Below are 22,567 nucleotides of genomic sequence, written 5' to 3' on the forward strand. Positions count from 1 at the left end.
GGTCTAATGCTTTAGAGATGTGTTTACCCTGATTAAATTTACTTTTTAAGATATCCCAGGATTTCTGTGGATGTCTACCTAGGAAATTATGTTTAGCTGCCAGCAGGATAAAAACAAGGCACATCTGGTTTGATCCTCTAGGGAGAAAGGTGTTAGATACATTTGGATTTCAAAGTCAAATTATGTTTTTAATAGTATTCAAGCTGAGGTTGGATAGCAGTCCATCCATGCAAGCAGAAACAGAGTTCAGTGTTGGCTATCACTTTTTCTTATTAACCTTGGCAAATTTTGTCTCTCCAATTTTCCACCAATGTTTTGAATCAAAAAGAAAGGCCCTGGGTCAGTGAAGAGGTACTTTTGCCTTAAATGTCAATTCTTTGTTCTCAAATGCTCATTTGACAAATTATAGGAAGACACAGTAATTCTGCTAGATCTTAAACCACCACGAAAAAAAGGAAAAACTAGTTACATCGCTTTCCATAGCACATATTATACATTTTTTCATTAGTAGTAACATTTATATTGAAGAAAACAGACACTCCTCTTTCTAACTCACAACACCTTGTGCAAAATAGTAATTGACAAAAATATTGGTATTTGGACACATCTTAGGTCTGAATTACATTCTGCAGATACCTGTGCCTGTCTGCCTATTCTGGGATAGGAAATGGGAGGCACACCACATTGGAAGGACATGCTTTCAAGAGATGCAAGACACTTAGATCTCAAAACAAGATGGTGTAAATTTAGGATATAGAAATCAACTAGATCAGGGCCCTGTTTCTCTGATGAACAAAGCAAATTATGATCCCTTTACCCAGGAGCTTATCTGGAACTATAGCATGACACTATTATTAGATGGAGACAAATATTTTTTTTTGCCCTTTGACATAGAACATTAGCTTTTGGTCACCCATTCCCAGTTGCAATATGCAATTATTCATCACCTATTGTCTTGTAGAGGCTAACAGGCAAAATAATCACAACTGTAATTATTGATAATGATTCAACCAATTAATAAATAGGTGGCTATCTTCTCAGTTGGAATGTGATAAATAGTAGTGACATCAGAGATATTTGAGTCTTGGTAACTGACAAGGTCATACCTTCTGGAACATATACACAAAAACTAAAGATATGTTTAATTATTTTCTTTATGAAAAAAAGAAACAGACCACCCTGTCAAACATCATGACCTTCTGAGCATCTTTGAAGAGTAATTTATATGATAAAGCATTTGGGCAAGTCCAGATTTTATTTCTTGAAGGTGAAAAAGAAAACATAGCTAGCTGAGTTAATTTGCTCTCTCCGTGGGATTATTACTATGCTGTTTGCTGGCCATCATCTGGAATTGTAAATCTAATTAGTTTTATGTGTACCTATGACTTTCCTATGGGTGTCTTTATACAGCTTAGCTATACATAAATACAATAATAATAAAGTATAAAAATAAAGCAAGACTAGGAAGAGATTACAAAATAAAACACTCTGAAAGACTAAAATGATGAATTGGCAAACAAAACCAAATCCTCAGTCATTGGGTGTCCTGTGAGGGAATAGTCTCACTTGAAATCTGAAATTTCTCTTTTTTTTTTTTTTTAACCTTCTTTATGTGTGTGCTTGTGTGTGCATTCTGGTCCATGATCTATAACTGCACCAAATTTGAAGGTACTAGTCAGTGGCATTGTGAAAAATCACCAATGTGCCTGCAGCATACGTTCTTGCTTTCAGCAATCTTCTTGGCTACAGATAAAGAGATTTGATGACCTTTATTCACCTTAATTTTTCCAAACTGAAGGCTTGCTGCACCTTTGTATAGATACAAAGGGATTGGTTCACACACCATGGCTGACAAATGCATATTCAGACTTGAGGAAAATAACTGAAAGTTCAGCTTTTACTGTCAGGGTAGTTTGCCTTTCTTCACTCATAATGACTACATAAATGAACATAACAGATCTTGGAGTATGGAGACTAATCACCATGAATCACTTGATAAACAGCTCTATTGTATGGATAATAAATAATGTGTGTTTGTTTGTGGTTTTGTTCATTGCTACAGTTTCAAAGAAAGCACCTGCAACTTTGATTATAATCTCAAGAACATAGCTGGGCTTTGTTTGTTCTTCTTGAGCTAATCAGAGCAAATTTGTGGTGTTGATTTTATTTAAAAGGCATTAGTCCTGGAATTCTCATGCTATATGACAGGAAAACCTTCCATTCAAAAAGATTTGTAATACAAGAAGAGATTAGTGCTTTCCACCCTACATTTTCTATTAAACTTAATGATGAACTTATTAGTGCATCAGATGGCATGAAGGAAACTCTCTGTAAAATCTAGATTTTGAATCAATATATTCTATTATTATTACATTCATATATAACATGGCTATACAAAGAATGATAAGTAAGATTTTTTTTACATCTATTTAACTCTGTGTGTGTGTATATATATATATATATATATGTGGTTTTTTTTGGTAAAAAAATCACATAATTTTTATATTATGCTCCTGTGTTTCAGGTATTCATCATACTGACATTCCACAAAGCCTGGCTGCTGCTAAACAATTGGTTTTAAACCATCAGTTGCCATCAATACCAAAAATGACAATAACAAGACAGTCTCAAAGGCCCTTTTTTGCACACAACTCCAGTTTAAAGCATGACCTCTCTGATATCATGCTTCTCTCTGTATACATAATTGTATGTAGAGAGGATAGAAATCTTGAGTATACTTTTAGGTCAGCCTGCCAATACCCACTTGTAATTTTATGTTATCTTTATTGACATATTTTTAGATCTTTTGATTGACATTGAGAATAAAATTAGCATATAGTTGAAGCTGATTGGGTTCAAACTTCAACTATGCTAAGTAGGAACATAAAGTAATTTATCCCATTGTTTTATGGTTTTAGTTGGAATTATTTTCTTATTGAAACAAAGATATTTGAGGAACTTGAGGTGATTTTTTTTTTCCCCCACTTAGAGATTCAATTAGTAGAATCTTTCCTTTTTGACCATTTTAAAAAGAAAATTGTGATTTTCTTCATTTTGGAATCATAGAATAATTTGGTCTGCAAGGGACTTTTGAAGATCATCTAGTTCAACTCCCTGCCATGGGGGTTCATTCCCACACTCAGGACTTCATCCAACCTGGCCTTGAATATTTCCAGGGATGAGGCATCCACAGCTTCTCTGTTCAGTGCCTCACCTCCTCAGGGTAAAGAATTTCTTTCTTTTGTCCAAGATAACCCTACTGGCTTTTAATCTGAATATACACTGTCTCTTACCCTGTCACTACAGGCCACAGTAAAAAGTCCTTCTTCATCTTTCTTATTAGCACCCTTTATATACTGAAAGGCTGCAATAAAACCTCTCTGAAGCTTTCTCTTCTCCAGTCTGAGAAAACCCAACTCTCTCAGCCTTTCCTCACATTGAAGGTGTTTCAGCCCTCTGGCCAATCCAGTAGCCCTCCCATGGACCTGTTGTAACAGGTTCAGGTCGTTCTTCTGCAATACTTTCCATTCATCTCCCTTTTCTGTATCTAGAACTTAATTGCAACAGACCTTTTTTTTTTTTTTTTTTTTTTAATTCTAGTAAATAGTCCTCAAAATCCCACCTATCTACCTAAGTCTAAAAGTGGGAAAAGAAAGTGAGAATAAAACCATCTTCAAGTAGCCCTACAGGCTTGAACTGGAGCAACAAGGTGAGGAGCAGGGGGCAGCAGGGGATCTGTGAGGAGGATAGAAAGAGCTGAATGAAGGTTTGCTCTGGATAAAACCTGCTTAAAAGGTGGAAGGTACCCCATCTTTCACAGCCAAATTCTGTCACAGGCCATGTGTATCTGAATAAGGGTCTTTCCACCAGCTATGGTGGAACACAAGAATAAAACAGAATCTGATCATTTAAGCCCAAGCTCCAACAAGGACATGTCATATTCCCTACCATATCTGCAGAGTGTTGAGTGTTCCTGAAACTTTATCTCACGTGCAATTCCAATATCACCAAGGATTTCAGTACACCAGTTCTTGCAGTTCTCAGACTCCTGGAAGCCTGCAACAGCCAAAGAATAAAAGAGTAGACATGATATTTCCTCACTATCAAAAGGAAAACAAAACAAAACAAAACAAAATAAACAAACCCTGGAACACTGAAAAAAGTAAACTGTGCTGGACAAGGAGAGTCATAAATTTATTTTCTCCTTTTTTTTTTTTCTTTTTTTAACTTAGGTACTTCTGTGAAACAAATTTCTTCTTAAACCTATCCTGTTTCTTAATTACAGCATCACAAATAAGAACTTTGCAAACATCTGTCAGTGTTTGTATACATTACAAATCAATACGTTAAAGAAGAAATCTATAGAAGGCTTGCTATCCAGGCTGAGGCCTCATTTGCCAAATTCTATCTGAGTTCTAACCTATAGGAAGATTATAGATATATAATACATCCTGAAAATTATGTTTGCTCTGGAAATGCTGACAGACCCTTTGCCATAATTACAGCATGTTACTATAAATACATGTCTGTGTAGCATATACACGTACTGTACCCACATAGATATGCTGTCTGCAGTGGTTTATTACTAATAAGCATTTCATGTTTGATAATTTTTTAGAAGAGATGCTGCAGCCATGTCCCGAACACATTCTAACAACAAAGACAATAATACAAATATTACTACATGTATTGTGACTGATTCACACAACTGTCACTTTTGATGGTGTATTGATACAACACACTGCAAGAATAAGCAACTAGCTGATATATATTGCAAAAGATAAACCTGCAACAGCAGGAATTGTGCTTTATTTAAAGAAGCAAAAGACAAACATGCAGATAACAGAACTATCTCAATTACACGTTTTCTAGCATCTCACATTATTCTCTCCAAAGCAGGTTTTAACAACATTTGTGCTTTCTAGGGAAAAGAAAAAAAAAAAAAAAGAAAAAAAAAAAAAAAAGTAACAGCAACCCACACCCCACTCCCCCCTCCCCAAAGTTATTTAGAAAGAAAGGAGCATCCACTCAGGTGCCCCAGCACACATTACTCCTGCTCTGTGTGAGAAGAAGGCAAGAGCTCCATTACAGTATGATATCCCTTCGGGGTATTGTCGCTGTTGTCAATCAAAACAAGTTTTTCACTAACACATTTACTAAGAAAACCTTGTCTTTTTGCAAGGGGCCACTGTCAAGACTTGTTAAGAATAAACAAGGCAAGACCATTCCCGTTTACATTTGACATCAGAAGGATGCACATTTAGCTGTTTCTCCAGCTCAGCCTCTCCAGTGGGCAGAATCCTGGAGTATGCTGAAGCAGAACAGCCTGATATGTAAAGACAGGCTTGGAGTGAGTCAGTGAAATATAAAGAGAGCATACAGGATAAGGAAACCACAATTAGTGTGGGGAGGCCAGCAAGAGAGCTTATCTGTGAAGTTTTCTGAGACACTAATTGCAGTTTCTTTCATCAAGATGAAGACATCTCAAAAGATAAACTAAATAATTCTATATATGCAAAACCATAGTCATTCCTGCTGGCTAATATTCAGATTACTGGACTTATTCTGCAGCTCTGGAAGGGCAGACCTTATTCTAAATCACCAGAATTGTTTTTATCTTGAGTTTTAGTAATAATCAGTGCTTAATCTTAAAGACTAAATCCTCGGAGTCATGAGTTCCTAAGATAATCCCATGCTTTATTACAGTAAAAAGCAGGATTTTTGTTGTTATGGTCAAAAATTAGCCTTAGAGCTTCCCCAGAGTTCCTAAATAGAAAGGCAAGTAAAAAGAAGCAGAAAATTTTATTCAATTTTAAGCAAAACAATGGGTTTTCTCTTCTTTTTGTACAGGCAACCAAAGTCATAACTCAGACAGCAAAACCAGAAGGAGAAAATAGCAGAAGGTCATGGGAAAAAATCTGAAATGGAAGTAATTTTTTTCTAACTATCCTACCTTTAGGAAGATAAGAGATATGAGAATGACATTGTTGTTGCAAGAAATGCCTGAAGCATGGAGCAGCTGAGCAGGATTTTTGATAACTCCAGACAAAATGAGACTACAGAAATATCAACTAATCAATTTCTTACTGAATCAGCTTGGTGCCTTAGGTCACAGCATGGTTATTTATGAGGAGACCTCTGGATTTCATTCTTACTACCTATACCTAAAGGTTTTCCCTTGTCATTGACATAACAGTACTATTTCATGGAAAAATGCAGGAAAACTTAGCATCATATATGTTGAAGGCATATAAATGCGGAATATAAAAACTTCAATCCCATAAACCTAATCTTACACATTCTAAATTCTATTCTTAATTCTTATTCCTAATTTTACAAAAGAGGTCATACCATCAAAAACTACTATATCTCACTTTCAGAGAAATCATCCCTTACAGATATTTTCCGTACTTTTTTTAAAGTCTATTTACACTGGAAACATTCCAATACTTTTCTTAATGACGTATGTATTTGTGTATAAAGGTGGCAAACTTAATCTGCATCAGTCTTTAATCAGTAGATAAAGGCACTATTGCACTATTGTAGTTAAACCAATTACTATTGATTCCACGTTTCTTGCAAAATACCATCACATTTTTGTATCTCATCACTAGAATTAGTAGATATTGCATTTGATGGTTATAGTAAACATTTCTATCACAGCTCTTCTATGAAGACCCTTACTTACAGTAAAGGGTAGAAGCATTCTGAAGTCTAGTTATCCATTTGTTTTACAAGGTGTTATACCATGACTACATAAGAAATGAGAACTACTAGAGTATTTTTGCTTTGCTTTGCTGTTTTCTGTCATTTTATCCAGAAATTTGAAAATCTGGATAAAGACTGAACACATATTCAGAACTGGAAACAATATGTTTAACTTTATAGACATTAGATATTCCTTAATTGAATTTAGGATTGTCTCTGGGAAAAAAATAGTCCAGTTTGCAGAAGGCATGCTTGAGGGAGACAGAGCTAGAGAAATGTGTCCAAACAGCAAGGACAGCTGAGTTGCTCAAGGGAAAAAGGGCCAACATAATAATAGCCATTAACAAAGAGCAAGTACACCACTGACTGAGCTGAAGGGGCAATGCTGACATGGTCCCGCTCTGGAGAAAGCAGTACAAAAATATGGGGTACTGGGAAGAATTTGAGGTAAGAGAATTGTTTATAACCTAATCCCATAATATTTCTGGAAGACATTCTATAAAGCACAGGACATATCAGTACTGTTAAAGGGAAAAGTGCCAGGCAGTGAAGTTGAGCATTGGATGGACCACCAGCCTTGTGCAGTGCATAATTGCTAGCATATTCCCTGGCAGGGGTTTTGCCTTTCCCAGTCAAGAGTTCTCCAAGACAATGACTGGGCACAGTTCAGGGGATAACTTGTGCCAGGACCATTCTCAAAAGGCCACATGAAGAAGAATGTAGTGGTTTGGGTGTCCCCCACCCTACACTTAGCTTTGCAGCAGTCAGTGCTGTACCCTCAAACACTCCTCTTGCCACAGACACTTCATGCAGCACGTTCCCACAGCTTCACGCTATAAAAACATTACTATGGTAGATAACAGTCTTCATGTCCTTTCACGACCTACAAGCAAAAAAAAGATAAAATAATAATAATAATAATAATAATAATAATAATAATAATATCTTTTAAAACTTCAGAGATGTTACAGGGGTCAGAGGATGCCCATAAGACCCTTGGCCCTAAGACTATGAGAGTGGTCTGTGGCCTTGTTTTATTTATTAGTATTGACAGATCAAAGAAACTTTCACTGATATCTGTGATGCATGCTACCTGATACCAGAGCTCTCAATACACATACAGTACTGAAAATACCACCACACATTTTGGTTTTTGCATTTGTAACTGTGTGATTACATCAGTACCCAATTCAATAAGACAAAACAGCAATACTTGATGGGAGAAATTTTATAAAATATCAATTAAATGCAAAAAGACATTCTCAGTGCCACAGGCTTTTAATAAGAAACCCACAAAGTTCAAGTCATTATCACCCTGTCCCTGGGAGCTGACAGATATAAGACCAGCTCTTCAAGACAGCCTGGTAATAAAATCAATACACAGACTCACAGTGGTGGCTGTATGTTCACCTAGGGCTATATGGCCTGCTGTGTTATGATGCATAATATTTCCAATTTCAGTAGCCACCGGCAGATAAAAAAACAATGTGGCTAACAAAAAATTCAGTGCTCTTTGATTCCCCAGCTGAAATGAAGAAAGCTTTTCCTAGCTGCTTCAGTTAGGTAAAAGGAAGCTAATGCTCATAACAAGAACTCATAGAGAGCAAGGGCACACGCTGACATTGCTGGATATATTACACATTTCCTTAACCACTTAGCTACAGCATCTCATTTTACTGTGCCACGGTACCAAGCAATTTACTGCATAAGAAATGCAGGAGACTAGCACTGTGGGTCTTTGGCATTTTAACAGAGCATACCAATGTGTAAAAGGAAAACAGTGCTCTTGAGGGTATGTTGACATTTCCTAACTTTAAGTATACACTTCCTGACTTGTACACTTGGAAATTTACATAAACTATCTGAAATACCCTGGGTCTTGAGACAGCACTCTACAACAAGGCCAAATGCTGCCCTTTGGCATCACCAGAGATTAGAAGATAACTTTACCTGCCACTTCTGAAACTTCAGGAGCATCATTCTATTATCTTTGACAGAATATATTGTGGCAGTGATTAATACTGCAGCAAATTAACACAGTTTTCCAGCCATATCCAGAATACCAAAACAATAGAGAATTATTTAATATCAGGAAATTTATGTTCATTTGTATTGGGTTTGAATAGCAAGACTTTTGAGAGGGGCTACAGGGGTAGCTTCTATCAGAAACTGCCCAGAAGCTTCCCCTGTGTTGAACAGAGCCAATGGCATCTGGCTCTGAGGTGGGCCCACCTCTGGCCAAGGCTGAGCCCATCAGTGACAGTGGTGGACCCCTGGGGTAACGAGGTCCTGGTTACCAAGGACAGGGTTAACTGTTTGCAATAGCTGAGAAGAAATGTGGCTGAAGGGGCATGACCAGACACTGATTTTTTCAATACCATCTCACCCAATGCCAGGGATGGGTAAAGAGACTCTCTCCCTTCCAAGAAGAAGAGCATCCTTTTCCAGGGAGAGAAAAGGTAGTGGGGACGAACTGCTCAGTGTTTGCTGCCAGCTTTCCATATAAATAATTTCTTTGCCTCATACCTCTTGTTAGTAATATTTTGGTTGTTACTGTTTGTTCTCTTATCTCATAGTTGTTTCCAGTTAATAGTTATTATCTCAAGCTGTGATTTGCTACTTTTGTGCCACCAATTTTCAATTCCATCTTGCCAGAGCAGGAATGGGGAAGGGAAGGGGGAGTAAGTAGTGGTGAGGTTTTAGCAGGATTACTAAACTGGAGAATACCAGTCCTAAACCACAACACATAGTCGAGAAGGGCGGAAAAAAATGAGCAACAGCAGCAGAAAGAAAAGTGAAAATATGTGAGAGGAACAGACCTACAGACATCAAGGTCAGTGCAGAAGGAGGGGTAGGAGGTTCTCCAGACACTGAAGCAGAGACTCCCCTGCAGCCTGTGGTACAAACCATGAGGAGGCAGCTGTGCCCCTGCAGCCCACGGAGCTCCACAATGGAGCAGAGATCCACCTGCAGCCTGGGCAGAACCTCAAACTGGAGCAGGGGGATGCCCAAAGGAATCTGTGACCCCATGGGAATCTCATGCTGAAGAAGGCTTCTGGAAGCACCTGTGGCCTTGTGGAGAGTGGAGCCCACACCTGAGTAGGCAGGACCCCATGAGGGACCCATGCTGGAGCAGGCTGTGCCGGAGGAGTGCATCCTGTGGAAGGCACTCATGCTGGAGCTGTTCACAGAGAGCTGCCTCCTGTGCAAAGGACAGGAGAAGTTTGTGCAGGACTTTCTCCCATGGGAGTGACCCAACAAAAGAAGGGACAGAAGAGATATTATGTCATGAATTTACCAAAGGCCCCATCCTCTTTCTCCTGTGCCACTGGAGAAGAGGTAGAGAAACCAGGAGTAAACATGAGCCTGGAGAAAGGGGAGAGTTTTGGGGAAGGTGTTTTCAAATTTTGTTTCATTTCTCATTATACTACTTTGATTTTTTGTTACAAAATTAATTTTCCCCAAGAAGAGCCTGTTTTGCCTGTGACAGTCACTGGTGATCTCTCCCTGTCCTCATCTCAATCTGAGCCTTTCCTTTTTTCTTCTCTCCTGCCCAGGAAGGAAGGCAGTGATAGAGCAGCTCTAGTGGGTGGCTGTCCTACAGCAAGGGACAATTCACCTCTGCGGGATCTGAACAAGAATGTCTACTGCTTACAGACTTTCCTGTCTCTATTGCTTGGGACTTTTGGCTGTATCTCTCTGAACTTTTGTAGCTCTGCCCTCTGTTCTGTTGCTTGCGTCTTTCTTCTCTTCTGCTTTTGGGAAGCTGCTGCTCTCGCATCACTGCATTTATCCTTCCTCCAAGCTACTACTTTCCCTTTTTTCCCTTCCCATCCCTATCTCTGCAACACTTCTCATGTGCCCAGGGGCACTGTGGGTCCTGCTTTTGGGAAGTGCTCGGAAATGCCGTGTGACTGCAGGGCAAGGATGACTCAGGAATCCTGGCACACACCAGGAGTGCTCAAGGCCAACAGAAGATGCAGCTGTCATCTTCAGAATACCTTTAGAGATCATTAACAAGCCAAAGTATTTTAATTGCTTATGATTTGGGCATACTGGAGCAGACAGCGCACCAAGACAACGTAAGACATAGTTCTTGTGCTGTTACCAGCTTTTAGTCAACAGTGAAGGCAAAACTTCCAGCACTAAAGGTTTCTCCATGAAGAGACTATGAGAAGTGCTTTAATATTGAAGTGCAGGACAGAGCCAGTCTCACTGTGAAAACAGGGGTTGTACCCTCTCTCCTTGACATGAGTCATGTGGTGGGTGTGCAACCTGTTCTTCAGAGCTGAAATTCAGGATAGGAAGGAGCACCCAAGACCATGCTCCAACCCTACCACTACACATTACCTCTAGTTCCTGCTCCTTGAGATGCCTGACCCCCTGCTTCAATTTCGGGGATCAAGCCTCTGCCATACCTGTTACCTTCCTCTATTCCAAGGAACCACTCCTTTACATGCTGTGCTAATGTTGCTGCCATAGCCTCATAAGAGAATACAACATGGAAGTAAATGTAGGTGAAAAAGGCTGCTAACATTTTCCTAACACTACTTCCTCCATTTCCCCTCTCATAAAAAGCCACTGCACTGTAGTTACATGTTTGCATAACTGTGTTTAAAAATAACTGAAATACTTTAGAAAACATTTTCCATCTTAAGGCAAAGCATGGAAATTTTTCATGTAAGCTGTTAAAAGTTTCAGGAAATTGTATAGGGATGTATAATGGAAAGTTTCTGGTTGTTATAATCTACAGTATACATATATATCACAGAATCACAGCATGGTTGAAGTTGGAAAAGATTCCTAGAGGGCATCTGGTCCAACCCTCCTGCTCAAGCAGGACCATCTAAAGCCAGTTGCCCTGAAGTGCGTCTTGATGGCTTTTGAGTATCACAGAGCACAGAGACTCCACAACCACGCTGGGTCACCCTCACAGTAACAACTTTTTTGCTGATGTTTAGACAGAGGTTTCTGTGTTTCAGTTTGGGCCCACTGCCTCTGGTCCTGCCGATTAAAGAGGCTGTAATGGCCTGTGGTGAAGGAAGCATAGGGATGCTAATTAAAGGATTTTGTTCTAGTGCCTAACCAAACACCGTGGCACAGGACAGTTCCTGGAAGAATCATTTTTCAGAAAGAAAGACACAAGTCCTGCAATTCAAGCTGAAACATCTTGAAACATGTCAACCACTCATGGGTTCCATATTTGGCATTAGATATGTTCAACTCCAAAGCTGTGAAATATTACGTCTATTCAACTCAACAAGCATTTTTCTTCCAGAATTAACACTTATACTCACACATCTCAGCATGAATTACCACAAAGAATTTTAAAATTATGTAGTGGGTAAGACCTGCAGCTTTTAATACCCTTTAACCTTTGCTGAGTTGCTGTTCTTTAAATTGCTTCTACAGCTATTTAATTTTCCTCCCCAGCATTACCAGTCATTTTTGTTTGGTTACTATTATTTTTATTTGTTTTGTCTTGCTTGAATGGAGGAAGATAATAGCTGTGTCTCAGTGACAGAGCACTAACTCTGGGCATCGGCCCTGGTGCTGCTGCAGCCATGTCAGAGGGAGCAGAATTTTGGTCTGCCTGAGATGGGCACTAAAAGACCTGCACCAGTCCACTATGGCCATGGAGGACACAGGTGAAAGAAGCCTGAAAGGAGAAGACAGGGAGGACTGGGGAGGGTAGGAAAGCAAGGTCTGCCTGTGGCAATGGAGGAAGGCTGTTCCTTCCTTGCTTCTCTTGTATACTGCAGACAGACACTCAGACAGGGATGTGACCAGACCATAGCACGCTCCTGTCTTCTCTCTCCTGTGCCACTCAGTCAGAGAGTTGTCAGTGTTCTACAAGACAAATGGGCACCCTGACATCATCTTACGGGTCTGGAAGCTTCCCACAGTCATAGGAATCATTCTCCCTGCCTAGACAAGGCCCCCAGATGAGCTCCTGGAACCAAGCCCAAATAGTGTAGTGGCATGTCACAGTGGGCAGAATGACTGTGTTGGCCCTTGTTAGAGTGGGGCTGGTGACATGACTGGCCCAGGATGAGGCTCTTGTAACTGAAAGGGAAATATGGGCTGGACAGTCCTGGTGTGAGGCTGGGAAAGCCTCGGACTTCCAGGGTGGAAAGGGTTTCTCATAGTGACAGAGGGTGGCTGCTCCATATGTTGACTCTGCTGTCTTTGACAGCCACAGCTCCAGACAGAGCCACAATCAGATCATGGCACTTGTCAGTCCTCTCCCTCCTCCACCACTCAGCTGGAGAGCACTGCAGACATCTTGTTCTAGGATCAACCTAAGCTTCAGGAAACACACATATCTTCATTCTGTATCACATCATGGTCCTAGAGGTGGCTAGAGGGTCTCCACAGCTGTGCATGAAGGGAGCTCCACACCACCCACCATCTCTCTACCCTGTCACAGTCCCAGAGGCAGCTGGAAGAGCACCAGAGTTATAGACACAGACAGATCCACACTACCCCACTTTCCTTTGTGAAACTTCTATGTGTCTAACCTCCTTACAAACATGCAAGGAACAACCAGATCTCACCTTGTGAAAAAGACAAGTCCTGAACTTCATCAGCACTTTTTGTCTTAACAAAAAAATTGTAAGGAGAGCATCTATGTACTGTGTACATACTAGTGCTGAAATATCTGCCTTAGCTATTTCCTGCTGATTTCCTAGATGTTTGTACTCACAGAGAGAGCAATGGCAATTTATTAATATCCACTGTTCAGCCCTGAGGACATATTTACACTTCCCAGGAGAGAGTGCATATATATGTATAAATGTATATGTATATTTATAGATATTCATTTACATATATACGTTAGGTGAATATTACGCACATAAAGGGAAAGTCACCATATGGAAACAATGTCAGATTTTGAAGGCAACTCATCTAACAACTCTGAAATGACTGTCTCTGCAGCCTTAACTCTCCCTGCTGTGTATGTGGACCCATTAGCTGAAAGTATGCACAGAACAAGAAAGAATCCATGGTCTGTGGCAGTGGAGACCAGTTGTTCCTGTTTGCTGAAAGAGAAGATTTCTTTTCCTTTTACTGTTTAATTTTTACCTTATTGATTTCTTGCTTTTTCTATTTGATGAATATTGATTGTACTCATGCAGTGTTGCACTCATACTAGCACTTTTATTTCTCCCTTGTTTATTCATTGTGGTAATTTACTTGGGGTATGAAAACTGCTGAGTAGCACAGAATTTCAGTATCACAGAAGTTGGAAGGCACCTCTGGAGATCACCCAGTCCATCCCCAAAGGAGGGTCAAATACAGCAGATTGAGTGTTCTATCAGCAAATCAGCACTCTGCTGACACACCAGAGGGTTGTGTTGCTATCCAGAGGGACCCCAACAGGCTGGAGAAATGGGCTGACAGGATCCTCCTGAAATTCAGCTAGGAGAAGCCCTGCACCTGAGGAAAGACAACCCCAGTTAGAAAGTAGCTCTGCAGACCTGGGGGTTTTGGTGGACACCAAATTGGACATGAGCCAGCAATATGGCCTTGCAGAAAAAAAGAGCAATGGTATCCTGGGCTGCATTAGGGAAAGTCTTCCCAGTAGGTCAAGGTGATTCTACACCTTTATTCAGCTTTGGTAAGCCATACTTGGAGTACGCTGTCCAATTTGGAATTCCTCAGTACAACAAAGGGCCTAGTGTATTGTCACTTCATCAGATAACATCTGCTATGAGGACTAGAGTCTACAACCTTAAGTCTTCTTCCAGTTGTTTGAAGAAGGTTCTCAGCAGTCATCACACTCTGCACATCGCTGCTGCTCTCACACATAAACAGCAAATCTTCCTCCTCTCCTCCCAGCCTATGCTTAAGAGCCTGTACCATTCCACCACAGCACTCCATTCGTGTAAGCCACCCCACTTGCATGCGCAGCTAAACCACAGCTCTGCGTGCTCCTGATGCTGCAGATGTAGGCACTTCAGACCCAGCCCTTCTTGTACTGACTCCAAAGCGTGTGAGAGCCTCCCCATGTGCCACCCTCTCAGCACTGATGTGCCTGTACTGCAGGCAGGCTGTTTGTTTCATTGTTTCCAAGTTGCCTCCTGCCCACATCATCCTGCACCCTTCGCTTAAAATTCATAGAATCATAGAATGATTTGGGTTAGAAGAGCCCTTTAACATCATCTACTTCCAACTCTGCTACGGGTAGGGATGCCACCCATTAGACAAAGTTGTTCAAAGTCCCATTCACCCTGGCCTTGAACCCCTGGGATGGGATGAAAAAATAGTCCACAACCCCTGCACGTCCCTGCTGACCTCTTTCTTCTCTTCAGCCCTCTCCTCGGCATTCCCAGTGTGAATCTCTACACCCCACCTTGCCCAGCTTGTGAACAGTGATGGTTCTGCTGCCCCATCCGGGTAGATGCTGTCCCTTTCTACCAGCCTGCCATCCCCAGAGACCATCCACGGCGTCCGCAGCCGAATCCCCGCCGCGGACACGGTCTGTGCGAACCGCAGGCTCCCGCAGCCCCCGAGCCCTCCGTGCTCGCAGCGGCGCCGCGCCGGGACCCCGCTCCGGGAGGCAGCGGGCCGGGCCGGGCTGTGGGACCGGGATGCGGGACCGGGATGCTGGATCGGGATATGGCAGCGGGGTCGGGATGTGGGGTCGGGATGCGGGACCGGGATGTGGGACCGGGATGTGGGGTCGGGATACGGGAGCGGGATGCGGGACCGGGATGCGGGACCGGGATGCGGGGTCGGGATGCGTGTCGGGATGCGGGACCGGGATGCGGGGCCTCCGGCTCCCTCTCCTGGCCCTGCGGCGGCACGGCGGGACACTGCCGCGGGCCGCGACCTGTGCTGCCAAAAGGCAAAAAACGCTCAAGATTTGTGTCCGGGGTTTTGCACTTTTTTGGTTTTGTTTTTGTTTTCCCCGAGGCATTCGTATTCTCCATTAAACCCCAGCTTCCCATGGCGGTGTCTCACCAAAACAGAGTGCCTTTTCCCTGCACACGTTAATTCAACATAGATAGAGTTAGTGCTGAATGTCTCCTGATTCCTGAAAGGGAAAAAAAAAAAAAAAAAAGAAACCTGCTGAGCTGGGCATTCTGAACAAGTGGAAAAATTGGGTTCAGAACCTCTCATGAGGAAGAAACAAATAATTCCTTGTCCTGTGTTTTCTTGATATGTGCACTAAACACCAAGCTCTAATGGGAAAGGGAACACCTCCTGCATTTAATGAGTCTGTACTCTGCTTTGCAATGCTGGCCTGAGATTAAGGTCCTGCTTCTGGATTACAAGTGGGCAGAAGCAATATTCAGTTTTAAGGGACTGTCAGAGGTTCAGAAAAGGCTGGCAACTCCAGGGGGAAAAGCATGTAAATAAAACATTTTTTTTTAATCAAATCACTGAAAATATGGAGAGAATCCAATGTGACAGCAGTTTTCATACTCTCAGAAATAGTCGGCAATGTTCTCACAGAGTGTGTCTCTCCAGTGTGACTGTGTGTAGCTGAGCAGCAGATAGGTGGACATTAGTTGGTGCATTGACCCCGTGAGCTTTATAAAACTTATGCAAACAAGAAAAACAATAGTGAATTTATGACAAAAGATTAAGGGATTGTCCATAGGGAAAATGCAAGAGAGATTCACTCCTTTAAGTGGATTATAAAAACCTCATTAAGCTTCTTTGAGAATCCCCTTATTTAGTAATAAATTGTCTTTATTCTTACACTCAGAGTGAGTTTTAACACTTTAAATTTACACCTTCAATGCATTTGGATTGATTTTTCTCAGTGTCCCCGTTAAGAAAGACCCCAAACAATTGGATTTTAGGCAGTTTGCAACAGCACAAAAGATTTCAAGATTCATCCTCTCAATCCAGGACTGAGGTCATTACTGTCACTGTGGTGAGGAACCTTTCCTGTACTGTCTGCTTTGTAATACCAGATCCTGTCTAGAGATGCAGACTCAAAAGCAAGATTTCTCTTGTCTGTATAAGCCCTTAGACCTCCACATGAAAGGTAAGGTGACAGGAAAGAAGAAATGGCCTCAAGTTGTGCCAGGGAAACTTTAGATTGGATAGTAGGAAAAATCTCTTCATTGAAAGGGTGTTCAGGAATTGGAACAGTTCTGGTGGAATCACAATCACTGAAAGTGTTTGAAAACACATGGATGGGGCACTAGGGGAATATGGTTTAGTGAATATGATGGTGCTGGCTTAATGGTTAGACTGATATTAGAGGTCTTTTCTAACCTCAGTGATTCTATGCCTGTTGAAGTTAGCCACTGTTCTGAACTTCCTTGGAAATGTAGGAGAACGCTGGTATGGAAGTCTACAGGAACACTCCCTCTAGGATTGCACTGACTGCCTGAGTCTCCATTGCAGTCACTGAAGCCTACAAGAGGTTCAGCCCCTGGAGCTCAGTCCAGCTGCCTGAACGTGGGGTGTCTCACAAGACAATTTTGAGACTTATTCAACATATCAACATACATGAGGACAGCAGATAAGATGGACACATTCTGAAGGAGAAAAAACCACAAGGGGCCCCCAGGTGGAACTAGATACTGATGATTAAGTAAGTAAAATGTACCCTAAGTCTTTTATGCTAGAAATAGCTGATTGTTGTTTTGCATTTATTGACCACAATGGGAAGTCAGATATATTCTGTGCCTCCAGACAAATACATTTAGAGGCTTTAATTTTGAACTTAATCAAAGTTCAGATTAGTGGGTTTGATCCTGTTTATTTGGGCTTTTTTTTTTTTTTTTGGTTTTTTGGTTGTTCATTTGGTTAGGGTTCTTTTACATTGAACAGAGAGGAATTTCATTTGGCAGGGTTTTAGGCACTCATATCCATGTGTGACCAAGAAAGGGTACGATAATCTCAGTCATGAGGAAGAATCTTATGAATTTGTATCTGCAGAGCGAAGCAATTTGTAACCCTATTCTGAACATGAACTAATTTTAGGTACTAACACTCCAGAATAGATGGAATTGAAGGGTGCTGGATCTTCTCTGGTATATCTTTTCTCAGACTGGCACACAAGACATAGGAATGCTTATGACAGTCTTCACTGACTTATTTTAATAACACTGGAGTTTTGTGGGTGAATAAAGGCTTCTTAGCACTAAAATAAACTTCTGAATGATTTTTTATCGGCCTGTTGCTCAGATACAGCCTTACGTCCTACATGAGAAAATTCCTACATGGACAATACCTGCGAGAGGAAAAAAAAGCCACATACCGTTTCTTAAAGGACCCTCTCTTCCTGATACGTCTCTTCAGGGAGAAAACCAAATAAACGACAAGGAAAACGTTGGCAAGGTTGGAAAACCAGCGGGAGGGGCCGGGGGCTATCCCCGCGCGGCTCCCACCGCTGCCGCGCGTTTGTGCCGAGCCGCGCGCCGCGGCCGCGCTCGATCCCCCCGCGGGCGGCAGGGGGCGCCCGGCCCGGCCCGGTCCGTGCTGGGGCGCACAGAGCCCGGCCCGGCCCCGCGCTGCGGCCCGCGGCCTGCCCGCCCACGGCCTGCCCGCCGGGGCTGCCGCCTGCCCAGCGGAGCGGGCGTGCATCGGGTTTCAAAATTAGGATCTAATTTTAAGTGAGATGTCAAAACTGGGAGTGACAAGCGGTGGGGAAGGCTGCTGAGAGGCGAGGCGCAGGTAATCCCTGCGAACAGCTCGGCAGCCATGCCGACAGCCGGAGCGGCAGCCCCGGGGCGCTGACGGGAGCTAAGCCTGACCTCGCACAGGCTGCTCGGGGCTGCTTCCTTCGGGTGCCGAGCTCCTCCTGCAGTGCCGCTGATCGGTTCCGCTGCAAGCCCGGAATGCCGCTCCTTTCTCGTGAAGCGTTCGGTAACCTACGGGAGCCATTTTCCTTCCTCACTTTCTCTGTGTGTGAAGAACCCACCCCATGGAATAAATAAAACCAGGACTACAGAGCAAAGTGTTGCAGTACTCCCTCATGGAATAATGCACCTCAGTAGCATCACTGGGGCACTTGTGTTTTTATTCCTTGCTCTCTTTGGAACGTTACAGACTCTTGAGGAAGTCCCCAAGCCGGAAGCAAAAAGGCGATGCAAAAAGGAAGAAAAGTGACTAAAACAGCCAGGCAGCCACCGTCTTGGAAATACAAAAAAAGTATTTATAAAAGCACTGAATTAAAATAAGCAGTGTCCAATATGTGTTATGTGATTAAATAGTCTGGATAAATGCATGTGCTAGGCAGATGTAACATCACCAGCTCAGCTTAAGCCAAGTCATCTGCTGTTTAGAAACTCAGGTAGCAACCTTCAGCTGGGCAGCTATGCACCAATAAAAGGAAAACTCATTTGTCAAGGATGAACCAAGGACTTGCCTTTACTTGCCTTTTTCATGTTTCTTTTTTTTCCTCTCTTGTAGGTTGTTTAGTTTTATTTTGGGGGGTTTTGGCAGGAGTTGGGGAGGCCGTTTTTTGGGTTTTTTTTACATATGGAGTTAGAAAAAAGTATGACATCAGGGCCAGTCTGCTTTATCTGACTACTTGGGGAATGGTTGCCTGATTGCTTTGAGTCCTAGAGCAGGGAAGGCAGTAATGTAGTGCAATGGGGATTTTGATGGGGAAATACCTCTCATCACCTATGGAATTTTTCCATAGTCAATGCTTCTAATTTAAAAAATATGGTTTTTTGTCTTGACTGACAAAGATGCAGACATTGTAGAAGATACTAAAAAGACACAGTTAATTAATTTCATCTGTAACCTCAGCACATTTCAAATTAGCAGTGTGAGTGTACCTTTCCTCACTTCATCCCCTACTAGACATGAGATCAAAACTCAGATTTCCCTCACACATGATTTCCCACAGTACATTCAACTCTATTTTGGTTCACTTTCTGCTACCAGATTATTTGGCTATTTCTGATCCATCTCAACTGTTTTTTTCTTGTTTCTTTGTCTTTGTGTATGATGAGCATTTTCACCACATTGGGTTCCTAAAGTGGAAGTTGGCTTCCAGATTATTCCATATGTCAGGAAATAGAAATCTGGGCTCAGGCTGCAATACAAGGACTTTTTTATATTGTCAGATTTTCCCACTATCTTCATCTGTAACACTGTGGCATCAACACACCACAAGTGTGAGCAGCTCACCAGTTTTAAGATTACACGTTAGAGTGATTTGCTGAATTAGATTAGAGAAAGCATTTGATACTTCGTAGATCATTAGACTATCTAGATGTAGAAGCGAATAGCAAATAGTCAAAAAGAAAATATAATTGATTATGCTTTCATTAAAGAGAGAAAGAAAACCAGAGACATTCTTATCAGTGCCAATCAACATAGGAGACTGAAAGCTTGAGCAACTCTGAAGTGAGGAATTTGTTTTCAATCCTTGCCTCATAGCAGTATTATAGAGACTGAAATCCAGGTCCCTGATTAACCCCTGAGTAAAGAATAACCTTCACCTAGAGAGCTCTGCTTTCAAAAGAGTTGGCCCCTGTAACTAGAGCCTGTTCAATTATTCTTCTTCAAAGAGAGCAGGCACCCAAGAATGTCAGCTTCATAGAAGGAGCTATAATTTTGAAGCAACTTCCTGTTTGTCAATTTATTTTTTTTATCTCGGTGTTGTAAATGGGAGGAAATGTCACGAAGGAGATTTTTCTTTTTTTTTTTTTTTTTTTTTTTTGTTCCTTGTTGCATTTTGCAATTGCAGAAGCTTACAAATGGAGTGTGTTTTCTGTCACTATTTATAGATTGAAAGTGTGCAGACTGTCTATACATGTGTAGTTACCAAATACATGATGAATTCAGATTTGCAAGATAACATATTAGAGTGTTCTTGTTCAAAAACAAATAGTGATTTCCAGTTAAAAAAAAATTAAAAGAATAGCACACCCCCCCCCCCAAAAAAAAAAAAAAAAAAGCAACCTGAAAATCACACACTAGCTGCCATTCAGTAGAAAAAGAGAAATAGCTGAAGCTGGGTTTAGGCATGAAGTGTATCCCTGGAAGAAGTCAGCCTGTCAAAATCTCTCTTTCTTGGCAAGATACCAGAAGGGGAGTATTTTCACAAAGATAAAAAGAGTGTTAAATGCTATCATGCTTCCAGATTGGATGCGCATTCTTTCTTATACATATTTTTGTTATGAAACAAATGCATTTTGGTAAAATTAGGGATGTGTTTCTGCCTCTACTATATATTTTGTTTGATAAAATGACACTGGTTTCCTATCTAATTTTAAACAGTTTAAAATAACTAGTAACATCTAGTAGCTTTCTATTCTTCCAACCTTTATTTTCTCTTCTGTATTTTAATGCAGAGCAGGGACTTGGCAGGGGTTATTTTTGTTACTTTTCTGTTTTAGAATAAGAAGACACAAGTTTTGACCTTTTCCCTTCTGTTCATGACTTCCCCACCATCACTATGCTTTTCTGTTCAGTGTCCCAAATTGCATGGCAGAAAGAAACATTTGGATTTAAATCCTTGTGCTTTATGGTCTAAGATTCAGTTCTTGAAGGACAATAAAAATCTTAATTAAATGATACACTGGTTCCTTTCAAACATTCCTCCAGTATTTAGAAGATGCAGGTACTCTGTTTTCTTTGTCACAGTCCTTGTATTTCACAAATCTCTGATTTAGGGGGCCAAAACAAAACAAAAGCAACATCAACAAGAACAAGAAAAAGAAGAAAATAAAAGAAAAACATAAAAAGAAAAGAAGAAAAACAATTCTATAATGTTCTTCCCAAATATGCGTTCCGTGTAACTTCAGGACAAATGAGTAAGTGAACAGTATGTGGATGGACAGACACTTTCACAAATAACCCTATAAACCTAGATCATGCTATTTGGATGTACAGAAACTGTGTAGTATGGGCAGGCTTAATCTCAGAGGCTGAAAAGCTGCAGCCTGGTAACATTCAGCATACTCAGGTAGTACTGGATATATGTAATATGCAGATATCAGGTGTGACTCTCATAGAGGCTGGACCTTTATTTTGTCTTTGAAGCTTTTTTTTTTTTTTTTTTTTTTTTTTTTTTTGCTTTCTAACATAGAAATTTTTTTTCAACTGCTTATGCTTTCCAGGAAAATAAATTCTTTTATTTAGCCTGTCTTTTCCTAATCCCCTTTTTCCCCCTTCATGTTTATTGCCATTTTAAATAAAGTGGTGTTCACAAACCTGTTTCAATGAAACAATCAAGCTTTCACAGTTCACAAATATTAGGCTACAGAAATAGGTAGAACATGGTTTGAAAAAAAATACCTTAAAGAAATTAAATTAATGTGAAGTATTACCCTCCTGTATCTCTCTGGAAAACAATGCATGTTTGTTTTAAACACATTCCAATATTCAATTCCCAATCTGGGAAGGCAAACCCAGCCTCTATTTTGTGTAAGCTTCAACTCCAAGCAAAGCTTCCACCAAAGGAATTGTAGCTGACATCCCCTAAGGATCACTCCTAGCATGTGCAGCCTGCGAGTTTCCTTGGAAACTGCCATGCAGCAAGCATGAGATTACAGCACATGACTGCTAAGCTGTATAGCTTTACCCAGGAAAATAAAGGAATGCAAGAATGGGGACCAGGACTGCAATCCACCTCCCAAGGACAGGAACTGCTGATTTTCAATCTGAGGCTTCTAGTGGCTGATGGATTACTTCTACTAGAAAAGATAAGGAACTAAAGCAAATCTCATTATTATGAGCTCATGTTTATTCCATTACAGCCGGTTTTCCTGCTGGGAGGGGGCAAAGCTGAAAAGCAACCTGAAAATCACCACATCTGCAAAGACCTTCTGCAAGAAGTCAGCTAGGAGGCCGTATGACATTTTCCCTAGGCTGAGGTAACCTAGATAGGATACCTCATATGGACCCTTTTTAATAGAGGCATTCCCTCTCC

General features: G+C 41.2%; 1 long non-coding RNA gene across 3 annotated transcripts in view; it reads right to left on the reverse strand.

Annotated features, from left to right (window-relative positions):
- The window catches only part of LOC115494739 (uncharacterized), a 63,527-nt gene extending 45,379 nt beyond the window's left edge, over positions 1 to 18,148 (reverse strand). The window contains exons 1-3 of one of the 3 annotated variants that reach the window (XR_012054874.1): positions 17,936 to 18,148; positions 7,557 to 7,591; positions 3,949 to 4,056 (exon numbers count right to left, since the gene is read on the reverse strand). This is a non-coding gene — a long non-coding RNA (uncharacterized lncRNA). Of the gene's footprint in view, positions 1 to 3,948; positions 4,057 to 7,484; positions 7,592 to 17,935 lie in introns of all 3 variants that reach the window. The other 2 variants (XR_012054872.1, XR_012054873.1) reach the window with 2 other exon arrangements.
- Between the last annotated feature and the right edge of the window lie 4,419 nt (positions 18,149 to 22,567).

The sequence above is a fragment of the Taeniopygia guttata genome, chromosome 3 (genome assembly GCF_048771995.1).
Source record: "Taeniopygia guttata chromosome 3, bTaeGut7.mat, whole genome shotgun sequence".
In the NCBI taxonomy this organism is placed as follows: Eukaryota; Metazoa; Chordata; class Aves; order Passeriformes; family Estrildidae; genus Taeniopygia; species Taeniopygia guttata.